The sequence below is a fragment of the Callorhinchus milii genome, unplaced genomic scaffold (assembly GCF_018977255.1).
Source record: "Callorhinchus milii isolate IMCB2004 unplaced genomic scaffold, IMCB_Cmil_1.0 Scaffold635, whole genome shotgun sequence".
Taxonomy (NCBI): domain Eukaryota; kingdom Metazoa; phylum Chordata; class Chondrichthyes; order Chimaeriformes; family Callorhinchidae; genus Callorhinchus; species Callorhinchus milii.
The window spans coordinates 13381-24425 of NW_024705376.1; the positions used below are offsets into that span (position 1 = coordinate 13381).

Here is an 11045-nt window from a genome sequence, read left to right on the forward strand (position 1 = left end):
ACAGATACAGCTAAACTACGTGTTATCCATATACAGATACAACTAAACTAGATTTAATCGGTATACAGATAATTGATATACTCTTAGGTTTTTTTCGGTAAAACTACGTAGGTAAGAAAAGTTATAAAATTACAATAAACGAAAAATAACTCAATTGTGATGTAATTTAGTTATTTTTCATTTATTATAATATTTTTCTTATTGTTTTCCCTACGTGACTTTACCGAAAAAACCTAAGAGTATGAATCCTTGCAGTTACGAAAGCTTCAAATCTCAAAGAAAATTGACGTATTTTTAAATCCTTTTATATTAAGTTCACTGCTTGCTTGCGCGCTTAGGACCGTGCAAATCTTTCAGTCGTTTTTTTAAACCACTTCCCGTGATCCATCGAGCTGACATTTTGCACACAGACTCGTTGTGCGTGACAATTTATTTTCGTGAAAAAAAATTCCAAAATTTTCCACTTTTTAGGAAAAAAACTATTATCAACATGAATAAAACAGAGGGGACGAAAGGGGAAAAACATATATTTTTTAATTGTGAGTTTATTTACGAAGTCTGTACATAAGCCAGGTTTTCATCATGCTACATGTAGCCCCAGTGGCCTAATGGACAAGGCACTGGCCTCCTAAGCCAGGGATTGTGGGTTCGAGTCCCACCTGGGGTTGCTGAGAAAAAGCAGTTCATTTTGTAAAATCAAAATGCCAAGTTAACGAATCTGATAATGAAAAAGCCAAAATGGCGCTGTGCCTATAGAAGAGAGTTTTAAAAACAGTGTTCAGTATACTCTTTGGTCTTCGGTAAAGTTACGTCGGTCTAGTGCCCATCATCAGGTGATGATGAGGACGCTGTGATGATGATGGATGCTTGTGTTGATGATGACGCTTGTGTTGAGCCCGAAACGTCGTGATTTATTTTATTTTACACCTACGTGAATTTACCGAAAGAACCAAAGAGTATGGATTCCTGAAGTCACGAAAGCTTCTAATCAAGAGAGCTTTAAACATTCTAGATTTGAAGCTTTCGTGACTGCAAGGATTCATATTCTTAGGTTTTTTTAGGTAAATTCACGTAGGTAAAACATTAAAATTAATAAAAGTAAAATTTTACTTTTTTTTACTTTTATTAATTTTAATGTTTTACCTACGTGACTTTACCGAAAAAACCTAAGAATAAGAGTTTTAAACAGTGTACTTTGGTGACAATTATCAACATTGATAAAGCAGAGAATAAAAGGGGAAAATACATATCCATTTCTATTATTATTAAATCCTTTATATTAAGTTCACTTGCTTGCTTACGACCGTGCAAATCTTTCGGTCGTTTTTTAACCCACTTCCCGTGATCCAATCGAGCTGATATTTTGCACACAGACTCGTTGTGCGTGACAATTTATTTTCGTGAAACATTTTTCCAAAATTTTCCACTTTTTAGGGAAAAAAATTTCACTAACACAATCATATATTTTTCCTAAATACAGAAAATTATTCAAGAAAACAACAAAAATGTACAATATAAACAATCATACAAAAACTGAAAACCTTATAATCCTTATATACGACTTCCCTTATATTTAATTTAAAATACCAATGTGATAAAAATGAAACTCTTACTCAAGAAAAACAGAAATGAATAATAAAATAAAACCGATGCCACGCATATAAAGGATTTATAGTGAAAAACTTTGTTTTCACGGGTTAATTTTTTACAAGTGATTTGTCCACCTTTCCTTCACTTATCGTGCTTTTGTACTGAATGTTCTCATGTCCTGACCCCGTGACCTTCCTCGGCGTTTGTGTAAAAGAACTTGATAGCTCACCGGAATGAAGACCTTCATCTGTATTTCTAAAACACCTCAATGCTTCTAGATTTGAAGCATTCGTGACTGCAAGGATTCATACTCTTAGGTTTTTTCGGTAAAGTCAGGGAAAAATAAAAAATAAATATTAAATAATAAAATGATGGGAAAAATTATAGAAATTAAATAATATAAAATAATATTATAATAATTTTATTTCTATAATTTCTATCATTCTATAATTTATTTATTACTATTTATTTTCCCCTACGTGACTGAAATTCGCTGCCTGGATGGCTTTTAGTAGACAAACAACACGTCACAGATGTTCCATTGTAAGACCCCCAAATCTCCCTCCCATCCTTCCCCCTCCTGCCGCCCCTCCCCTCCTACTCCCTCCCCCCTCCCTCTTGCTCCTCCCCCTCCCTCCCACCCCTCCCTCCCTCCTCCCCTCCCTCTCCCCCTCCCTCCCACCCTCTCTCACCTCCCTCCCTCCTCCCCTCCACCACTCCTCCCTCTCCCCCCACCCCTCTCTCCCTCTATCCCTCGTCCCCTCCCCCCCTCCCTCCCACCCCTCTCTCACCTCCCTCCTCCCACCCCTCTCTCCTCCCCTCCCTCCCTCCTCCCCTTCCTCCCTCCCCCCCTCCCTCCCCCCCTCTCTCACCTCCCTCCCACCCTCCCTCCCTTCCACCCTCCCCTCCCCTTCCCTCCCTCCCTCCCACCCCTCTCTCCCTCCCCCCCCTCTCTCACCTCCCTTCTCCCCTCCCTCCCACCCCTCTCTCACCTCCCTCCCACCCCTCCCTTCCTCCCTCCCCTCTCCCTCCCCTCCCTCTTCTCCTCCCCTCCTAGCCAAGTGAAGGAAGCCCCCCCCCACCCCGATGGCGTCTTCTTTCTCCACCACCACCGCCGCCCCCCACCTCGTGGTGGCGTCTCTGCTGCTGCTGCTGCAGCTCGGCGCTCTTTGTGAGCAGCCCCTCGTCCTGCCCCTTGACCGTGAGTAGCAAACACCCCCCTCCCGTTAAGCAGCTGATACCCCCCCCCTACAGCACCTAAGGTCCATCTTCTTGATTCTTTCGGTAAAGTCACGTAGAAGGGAAATAATAAAATAATGAAAATAAAATATTTTATGTTTTTAATAATAAAAATTAAAAATGTAATTTCGATGTAAAGCTTTCGTGACTGCAGGGATTCATCTTCTTGGTTCTTTCGGTAAAGTCACGTAAAAGGGAAATAATAAAATAATAAAAATAAAACATAGTAAAATAATTCTCACGACGTTTCGGCCACAACGCAAGCAGAAGACCAGGTCTGTCGGGGAGACAGCGTCAGATGCTGTCTCCCCGACAGACCTGGTCTTCACCTGAGGACGGCTGCTTGCGTTTAACCAATAAGATGAATCCCTGCAGTCACGAAAGCTTTAAATCGAAACACCTAAGGTCTTCGCTCATTTACCAGCTTCACATTCCCTATTGCCGTACAAACACTGGAGGAAGGGCCTTTGCTATTGATGCCCCCAGGGTCTGGAATGCTGTCGCCAATAAACTGCAATTTGAATCTCTACCTATGAGATCTTCACTCAAAACTGCTCTAGAGGAGTTGTACACCCCTAACTGCCACTGCAATTTAGTGGCCTAAAATACAATGTTTCGCTCTGGATGATCGCTGCAAAGTATGATCTGTGTTTTGATTTAGTGCGCTGATCTTAAAGGTACATTGAAAAATGTTGACACTCCGACTGATGCTCCTCCTGCTGTTGTGGAGCGACCCATGCAGCCAGCTGTGGCTGCAGGGTTTGGTGGTACATGTTGTTTACATCGTTTATTGTGAAAACTCCGTCACAGTTCCTATGACCTGCACTGTTGCATTGCTTTCATGGCTTTATTTTGGTGATTTTCGAAAAGTTCTTTGGTTTGGCCATGTTTGTTTGTTGTAGTACAGAGTTAGACTGATGGCGTTAATCTAAGTTGTCTTGCGGTTGTTGTTGTTGTTGTTTGACTTGCATCCCACTGGGATGTTTGCACACAGCGTTGGTGTACGGTGATTTTTCTGCAATATTTTGCTGTCTCTTCTTGGATTTGCTTTTAGCACTCAGTCACATCGTCACTTTAAGATGTTTTTTGTTCGTGTTTTTGTTTTTGTTTGTTGCGGTTGCACCCGATTCAAGAGCCGAATGTCTCACAGGGCTCTACACCCACTACATGAACTTGAAACTTGAAACTACACCCATCACTCATCCACCCAAGTCCATCAACTCAACTTTGTTGTTGACCCGTTGGTCTCTCGCAGTCACCCAGCCCCCGTCCATCACGTGGCAATCGCGCGAGGACTACATCGTCGACCCACGTGACAACGTGGTGCTGCAGTGTGAAGCACGCGGCAACCCAGCGCCCACGTACGCTGCACACTCCTCCATCCATCCCTCACTACATCTCCCCTCACTCCCGACTTACCCCCCTCCCCATCTCCCTACCCCCCTTCCTCCCTCCATCCCGAATTAACTCTCTCCCTTCCTCCTCCCTCCCTTCCCTCCCCTCCCTCCATCCCATCCCCACCTCCCCTCCTCCTCCCTCCCCCTCCTCCCTCCCCTCCCTCCCCCTCCCCTCCCTCCCTCCCCCTCCCTCCCCCCTCCCCTCCCTACCCCCCCTCCCCCTCCCTCCCTCCCCCCCCCCACTCCCCCCCCTCCCCCCTCCCCGCCTGTGCTGCAGCTTCTGGTGGAGCAAGGACGGGGGCAGCTTTGACCCCGACAGTGACCCCCACGTGCGGCGCCGTGGGGATGGCTCGGGGACCTTCACCGTCGACTTGGCGGCGGTGGCGGCGGAGTCCAGTGGTGACGGTGGCGGTGACGGTGACGGTGACGTCACCGCGGCGGTGCAGCGCTACCAGGGGATCTACCGCTGCTGGGCGGGGAACCGGGCGGGCACGGCGCTCAGCAACAACATCACCGTGAGGCTGGCGCGTGAGTGGGGGGGGGGCACGCTCGCACCGTCAACTACTCACTCACTCACACACACACAGGGTGTGCTAACCGCTGCACCACCACTCCCCACTCACACACACACACACAGGGCGCTAACCGCTGCACCACCACTCCCCACACACAAAGTGCTGAACCCGTCCTGGGCCTCCCTAGGTCGACTCAGCCTCAAACGCGTACCTAATGCGCCATGTAAACACGTCACCATCGGGGAGACAAAGGCGGCCCGGTGCTGACCACCAACTCGCTGGCAGCACTTGCCCCAACGCCCTGCGAAGGCTACACGGGGAGACTTTGTCTGTACCCTGCAGGTGCCCCGCGGTGGCCGCGTGAGCAGCTGGCGCCTGTCATGGCCGCCGTGGGCTCCCCGGCCGTTCTGCACTGCCGCCCTCCTCCCCACGGCTTCCCTCCTCCCACCGTCTTCTGGCTGGACAGCTGTGAGTACCATGCTGGCTATGAGATGTTACAGCTGTGAGTACCACGCTGGCTATGAGATGTGGCAGCTGTGAGTACCACGCTGCCTATGAGATGTCACAGCTGTGAGTACCACGCTGGCTATGAGATGTTGCAGCTGTGAGTACCACGCTGGCTATGAGATGTTACAGCTGTGAGTACCACGCTGGCTATGAGATGTGGCAGCTGTGAGTACCACGCTGCCTATGAGATGTCACAGCTGTGAGTACCACGCTGGCTATGAGATGTTACAGCTGTGAGTACCACGCTGGCTATGAGATGTTACAGCTGTGAGTACCACGCTGGCTATGAGATGTGCAGCTGTGAGTACCACGCTGCTATGAGATGTCACAGCTGTGAGTACCACGCTGGCTATGAGATGTGCAGCTGTGAGTACCACGCTGGCTATGAGATGTTACAGCTGTGAGTACCACGCTGGCTATGAGATGTTGCAGCTGTGAGTACCACGCTGCCTATGAGATGTCACAGCTGTGAGTACCACGCTGGCTATGAGATGTCACAGCTGTGAGTACCACGCTGGCTATGAGATGTGGCAGCTGTGAGTACCACGCTGCCTATGAGATGTCACAGCTGTGAGTACCACGCTGGCTATGAGATGTCACAGCTGTGAGTACCACGCTGGCTATGAGATGTAGCAGCTGTGAGTACCACGCTGGCTATGAGATGTTGCAGCTGTGAGTACCACGCTGGCTATGAGATGTCACAGCTGTGAGTACCACGCTGGCTATGAGATGTCACAGCTGTGAGTACCGCGCTGGCTATGAGATGTCACAGCTGTGAGTACCACGCTGGCTATGAGATGTTACAGCTGTGAGTACCACGCTGGCTATGAGATGTCACAGCTGTGAGTACCGCGCTGGCTATGAGATGTAGCAGCTGTGAGTTCCACGCTGGCTATGAGATGTCGCAGCTGTGAGTACCACGCTGGCTATGAGATGTTGCAGCTGTGAGTACCACGCTGGCTATGAGATGTCACAGCTGTGAGTACCACGCTGGCTGTGAGATGTTACAGCTGTGAGTACCACGCTGGCTATGAGATGTTGCAGCTGTGAGTACCGCGCTGGCTATGAGATGTGGCAGCTGTGAGTACCACGCTGGCTATGAGATGTTACAGCTGTGAGTACCGCGCTGGCTATGAGATGTTACAGCTGTGAGTACCACGCTGGCTATGAGATGTTGCAGCTGTGAGTACCGCGCTGGCTATGAGATGTTGACTACCTCGCCTGGCACGCAGGAGGTCTTGGGTTCGATCCCGACCCTGACGACGCCTGCTGCTGTATATTTGGAGTTTGCGTGTCTCTCTCATCATCATCACGGTGGCTATGAGATGTTGACTACCTCGCCTGGTGTACAGGAGGTCGTGGGTTCGATCCCGACCCTGACGCCTGCTGCTGTATATTTGTAGTTTGCGTGTCTCTCTCTCTCCCATCGCGTTGTTTGCATCGTTGGTTGTTGTAACTCGCTGACCCCATGCCCACACTGGACATCCGCGTTCTTCAGCTTCCGCGCGGCCGCTGATGTGGATGCAGAGCGACGGCCACAATGTCACATTCGGGTGGTCGTGCCAGACGACCCCACCCTGAGTAGCGGAGCGGTGAATCGTCCCGTGATGTCCCTTAGGCCCTTCCCCTGACCCCCCCCTCAGGCCCCTCCTCTGATCCCCCCTTCCTTAGGCCCCTCCCCTCTCCGTACCCGGCAGTAGGTCTCCACCAATCAAAGAGCTGTTTGTATTATATATTTATTTATGCACGACAGACAGACAGACAGGTATATAATCCCTGGTGGGCAGTGTGGAACATTTCGATTTAAAGCTTTCGTGACTGCAGGTACAGTGATACCTCGGTTCACGAACTTAATTCGTGAACTGACTGGTCGCGAACCGAATTGGTCATGAAACGAGGCACATTTTCCCATAGGGTTCAATGTAAATCCGGTTAATCCGTTCTGACCTTTTTTTTTGGTTTTTGAAGCACAAAAATATTAAACAAATTACAATACACATTAGTACTGTGCAGTATAGTAATGCATAAAGAGAGAACACTAACCTTGCTTGAGATGACTTCAGTAAGCACTCAAACGGGTGAACTGTACAATACAGTAAGTACAGTATTGTACAGTACAGTAGTACAGTACAGTACTGTATGTGCTAAAAAGCACACCAAAAAGCAAAAAGTCACTGAAAGTGTCTTCGCAGTACTCAAAGTACTTCTTTCTGTGTCTCTTCTTCTCTCCACGATCTTCCTACAGGAAGTCACGACCATGTGACAGCCTGGAAATAGCATTAAAATGGCCGCGGCTCCTGTTCGTGAACCGAAGCGGAGTTCGTGAACCAGAGCACATTTTTATTAACTTTTCTGTTCGTGAACGGAGTTGTTCGTGAACAGAAGCGTTCGTGAACCGAGGTATCACTGTATTCATCTTCTTGGTTCTTTCGGTAAAGTCACGTAGAAGGGAAGTAATAAAATAATAAAAAGAAAACATATGTTTTATTTTATTATAAAATAATAAAAATAAAACACATTATGTTTTATTTTTATTATTTTATTACTTCCCTTCTAAGTCACTTTACCGAAAGAACCACGAAGAGTGTGGAACATTGTTCCTACCTGTATAACGATTCTGATCTCCTCAATCCTCCCCCCGCCGCCCCTCCGACTGCCCACCGCCCTCCACCCCGGGGTGGTGCCACCACCACCGCCACCGCCCGCCACCACCACCACCGCCACCGCCACCACCACCGCCACCGCCGCCACCGCCACCGCCACCGCCGCCACCACCACCACCGCCACCACCACCACCACCGCCACCACCGCCACCGCCACCGCCGCCACCACCACCACCGCCACCGCCACCGCCGCCACCACCGTCACCACCACCACCACCGCCACCACCACCACCACCACCGCCGCCACCACCGCCACCACCGCCACCACCACCACCGCCGCAGCCGTGGAGAAAGTGCCGCTGGATGGGCGAGTAACGCAGGGTCCGGAGGGTGACCTGCATTTCGCCAACGTGCTCCCCGGCGACGAGGGTGACTACGTGTGCCACGCTCGCTACCCGCACACGGGGGCACCATCCGCCACAAGCAGCCGCTACGGCTGGTCGTCACACGCGGTGAGTGGCGGCAGCGGTGGCAAACGCCGGGAAGTGCGTGCGTGGACGTGTGCGTGTGTGTGTACGTGTGTGTGTGTGTACGTGTGTGTCTACGCGTGTGTGTGTGCGTGGACGTGTGTGTGTGTGGACGTGTTTGTGTGTGCGTGTACGTGTGTACGTGTGTGTGTGTGCATGGACGTGTGTGCGTGTGTGTGTACGTGTGTGTGTGGACGTGTGTGTGTGTGTACGTGTGTGTGCGTGGCCGTGTGTGTGTGTGTACGTGTGTGCGTGTGTGTGTACGTGTGTGTGTGTGCGTGTGTGTGTACGTGTGTGTGTGTGTGGACGTGTGTGTGTGTGTGTACGTGTGTGTGTGCGTGTGTGTGTATGTGTGTGTGTGCGTGGACGTGTGTGTGTGTGTACGTGTGTGTGTGTGCGTGGACATGTGTGGACGTGTGTAGACGTGTGTGTGTGTGTGCGTGTGTGGCCGTGTGTGTGTGTGTGCGTGGACGTGTGTGTGTGTACGTGTGTGTGTGTACGCGTGTGTGTGTGCGTGGACGTGTGCGTGCGTGTGTGTGTGCGTGGACGTGTGCGTGTGTGTGTACGTGTGTGTGTGTACGTGTGTGTGTATGTGTGTACGTGTGTGTGTGTACATGTGTGTGTGTACGTGTGTGTGTGTACGTGTGGTGTGTGTGTACGTGTGTGTGTACGTGTGTGTGTGTGCGTGTGTGACGTGTGTGTGTGTGTGTGCACGTGTGTGTGTGTACGTGTGTGTGTGTACGTGTGTGTGTGTGCGTGTGTGTGTACGTGTGGTGTGTACGTGTGTGTGTGCGTACGTGTGTGCGTGTGTGTGTGTGTGAGTGGCTGGCTGAGGTGCCATCTGTTGAGGAAGTACTTAAGGCGATCCGGAGTCTGAGACCAGGAAAGGCACCGGGCAGAGATGATCTCCCGAGCGAAATGCTGAGGGAGGGTGGCGTTTGTGCACATACTGCCCTATATGACATCATAACAACAGTCTGGACCGCTGGACGGGTACCGCAGGATTGGAAGGATGCCCTGGTGGTCCCCCTCTTTAAGAAGGGGGACCGCACAGACTGTAACAACTACAGGGGCATCTCACTCCTCAGTGTGCCGGGAAAGGTCCTGGCAAGGATTATTCAACATCGCCTTGCTAGGCACGCTGAGGAGAGGCTTGCGGAGCCCCAATGCGGTTTCAGGAAAGGGCGGTCCTGCACAGATGCCATATTTTCTGTCCGTCTGCTACAGCAGAGGTGTAGGGAATTCCAACAAGACCTACATCTCTGCTTTATTGACCTGGTCAAGGCTTATGATACCATCAGTAGGCTGGGCTCTGGGTTGTTCTTCGTGCTTTCGGAGTCCCTGACCCTCTGCTCACGATCATTAAGGACCTTCATGATGGTGAGCGGGCCCGGGTAAAACTACGTGGCCGGGAGTCGGAGCCTTTCCCTGTACACCTTGGGGTGCGACAGGGATGTCCTCTGGCTCCCACATTATTTAACATCTATTTCGACCACGTAGTTCGTGAAGCCTTCAATAGCTGTACCGGGGAATTTCCATTTGGTACAGATATAATGGGAGGCTGATCGACGCCCGGGTGCGATCAAGGGATGGCTCCCTATTGGTCAACCACGTTATGTATGCCGATGATTTGGTAATAGCTGCTCATTCAGAAGAGGAGTTGGAGACGCTGCTGCTGAGACTGGAGCGTGCCACTAAGAGGTGGGGCCTTACCATCAGCCCCCCAAAACTAAGCACCTGCCTGGGTATTTTGTACCATCGGACACTCCACCCCCACAACTCCCAATCGGTGATGGGGCAGTTGTGGAGAGAGTGGAGAGTTTCCCATACCTGGGCAGTGTGCTTATGACCGGCTCCAGTTTAACAGCAGAGGTCTCACTCCGAATCAGTCGAGCGGCAATATCTTTTCATCGGTTGCGTAACGCTGTGTGGAAGCTACCTGGTCTGTCGCTCCGCACGAAGCTTCAGGTCTTCTCGGCCACGGTCATTCCCTCCCTTCTCTACGCTTGCGAAACGTGGACCCCCCTAATGGAGCATCTTCGCCGGTTGGAAACATTTAGGCTGGCCTGCCTACGATCCATCCTGGGTTTAACCAGGCTGGATTGTGTGAGGAGCTCACAAATCCTTGAAAGATCTGGGCAAAGTCCCATCGGTGAGCTCCTCCGGCAGGCAAGGCTGCGTTGGCTGGGTCATGTAGCCCGCATGCCCAGCCACCGCATGCCTAAACAGCTTTTGTTCGGCCGGATCGAGGGGGCTAAACGGGCGCGGCACGGGCTGGAGAAGAGATGGAGTGATGTGGTACAGGAGGACGTGGAGCTGAGTGGACTTGCCGATGACTGGTACCAGCGGTGTCAAGATCGGCCTCAGTGGAGGAGGCTCGTGAAGGACGCTACTGGGCAGTTGGAGGCAGTCGCCCTCCAACAACAACGGAGGGCGGAGGAGCGACGCTCACAACAACGAGCGGAGCGCCGGGTGGCTAAAGCACAGCAAGTTGGCACAGTAGGGGGCACAGGTGGTGCATCAGCCAGTCATCTCGGTCATCTCGGTCAGTCGACCCGTGGCACCTGCTGGGTCTGCCCCGTGACCTCCTGCCAGCGGGCGTTCGACACTTCACGTGGCCTCAAGGTGCACTTGGCCTGGCACAAGCGTCGTGGTGACGTCACCGCC

At 51.1% G+C, this 11045-nt stretch overlaps 1 non-coding gene across 1 annotated transcript; it reads left to right on the top strand.

The window, feature by feature from the left end:
* Positions 1-594: 594 nt before the first annotated feature.
* Positions 595-667, top strand: trnar-ccu. The gene has a single exon. It is a non-coding gene; the product is annotated as a tRNA-Arg (tRNA).
* The last annotated feature ends 10378 nt before the right edge of the window (positions 668-11045 follow it).